Source organism: Dermacentor silvarum, chromosome 2 (assembly GCF_013339745.2).
Source record: "Dermacentor silvarum isolate Dsil-2018 chromosome 2, BIME_Dsil_1.4, whole genome shotgun sequence".
Taxonomy (NCBI): Eukaryota; Metazoa; Arthropoda; class Arachnida; order Ixodida; family Ixodidae; genus Dermacentor; species Dermacentor silvarum.
In genome coordinates this window covers 30,496,137-30,498,341 of record NC_051155.1, presented here as the reverse complement: position 1 = coordinate 30,498,341, position 2,205 = coordinate 30,496,137, and the positions used below count along the sequence as shown (strand labels likewise).

At 53.0% G+C, this 2,205-nt stretch overlaps 1 pseudogene; it reads left to right on the top strand.

Annotated features, from left to right (window-relative positions):
- The first annotated feature begins 223 nt into the window (after nucleotides 1-223).
- On the top strand, nucleotides 224-1,150 carry LOC119441401 (protein D2-like; annotated as a pseudogene).
- Nucleotides 1,151-2,205: the final 1,055 nt, after the last annotated feature.

Sequence of the window (2,205 nt, the reverse complement as noted above, 5' to 3'; positions counted from 1 at the left end):
TTATGTGAGGCTCGCCACTCGGGGCAGCGCGTTTCTTTGATGACGCAATTTTCGCCGGCATATGTTGACACGTCGTGGAAAGGACCGGCGTGCTATTATTATCGACGCCGCTCGGCCCGTGTGACTGGTGAATAGCTGGCTCTCTCTCAATTTCCATGTTGTGGCCTCTGTGCGCTGGCCAGCGGCGGCGGTAAAAGCGGAGGCGGCAGTGTGGCCTCGCCGACACTGTGCACCTCGGGCGAACCGGTTTCGCACTTACCCGGAAAGAGACTTCTTCGCGCGCGGCCTTGTCCGATAACGCTGTTTGCGTTCGGCCGCAAGGCACCCATTCACTAGGCATCCGCTGCCGCAGTAAGGCGTCGTTTAACTGTCGTGAGTATCTGCGGGGGCGTCACCCTCGCACGACGCAGAACCGGAGCGATGCAGCTGGCGGTCGCTGTTGCAGCGATCCTGGTGCTTTTCACGTGCCGCGCGACGGAGATGGACAGCAGGCAGATGGAGCTCCTTGACAAGGCCAAGATGAGCAGAATTGCGCCCGACTTGATTGAGGCGATTCCCGAGGCCATTTTCGAGGCGAGCTTTGAGGCGGGCCAGATTTCCATGGGAAACCGCTTCACCCCGGAGCAGGCGTCGGCCGCGCCAGTCGGGCATCGACTTCCCGAGAACCGCCGGAGCCAAGTACACGATCGCCATGCTGGACCCGGACGCGCCTACCATGAGCGACCCCAAGTTCGGGCCCATCCTGCACTGGCTCGTGGTCAACGTAGAGGCGGGGGACGTCAAGGCGCCCGTCGACTACGAGAAGGGAAGCGAGCTGTTCAGCTACCGCGGCCCCAAGCCCCCGGCGGGATCGGGTCCGCATCGGTACGTCTTTCTGGCATACAAGCAACAAAAGACCATCGAGTCGCCCCAGACGCTGGTGGTTCCGTACGAGAATAGGAAGAACTTCAAGATTGCCGAGTTTACCAAACAACACGACTTGGGAAATCCCATAGCGATAAATTACTTTCTCGCCGAGAACCCAGTATAAATTTCTTTCTCATCAATGATGCAATATGCATGTAGCGATTATAACAGCTTGCATACATGTTCTGTTAAACTACGTTTTGTACTGAAACTTGCTTTTTAAATAAAGTTGTTTGTAACCGCATTTTTAATGGGTGTCAATGTCATACTAGTGTAGGCTGCGGTGGACTTGAAATTTTTCGTGCGAATCACCTTACGCGCCCGGACTGTCCGCGTCTCCTGTCGTAGTCACGGGTAAGCGAGCGGCTCGTGCTCGCGCTCGGCCAATGCCTCCTTGGCTCGGCACGCGCTCCTGCCACTGCTCCCGTGTTCGTTGTCGTCGTCGTCTTTCACAGCTCGCTGCGTTGCCGCTCATCATTCCAGCGTAGAATTTCACTCTTCTTCTGTCGTAATGGGGAGGCCGCGTTTACGGGGTTATGAGCAGTGAGCCCATTAGCGGTGCATGTTTGGGAGCGGTGCTCCCCAGGTTTCACGTTAGTGGACCTGCATTTCGCTCAATGGATTATTTGACACTTACTCATAAAATTTAATTCACCGCTGAAACCGTACATATGACTTAACTCGTGCGAACTATAATAACTAATAAAAATTAAAACAGTAAGAAAGGCGTCCATAACGGTCAAATTGCTGAGGGAGTTAAAGAAAACAATGATGGTTTCGCCAATACTTGATGCTAAAAGACATCATCAAGCTTGTCCTAAAATAATACTTGTGACGGCTTGGCCGCACGGTCGTTGCCAAGGCCACCTTGTCATCCTCAGCTTCACCATCGCAGCCAGGTGAAGAAGAAGAAGAAAAAAAAGCTTACCAATTGAAACTCGCCGCCAATGTGATTCGGACCAATGTGACTCGAACAATGGATGAGGGAGTCTTTTTTTTCTTTTTTTTGTCAAGCGAAGCTTGTTATAACTCAGATTTCGGTGGCGTCTATGTACGCAAAAAATTATCACCATCAGCATTGGCTCAAGCGTCGTCGTTTTCTTCCTCAGCTGGCTCGTGCTCGTGCTCGGCACGCGCTCGTGCCACTGCTCCCGCGTTCGTCGTCGTCGTCTGCTTCCACAGCAGGCTGCGTTGCAGTTAATCATCCAAGCGTAGAATTTCACTTCTCTTCTGTCGTTGTAATGGGGAGGCCGCATTTACGGGTATGAGCCATTCATTGTCTTACTAACGGACAGATTT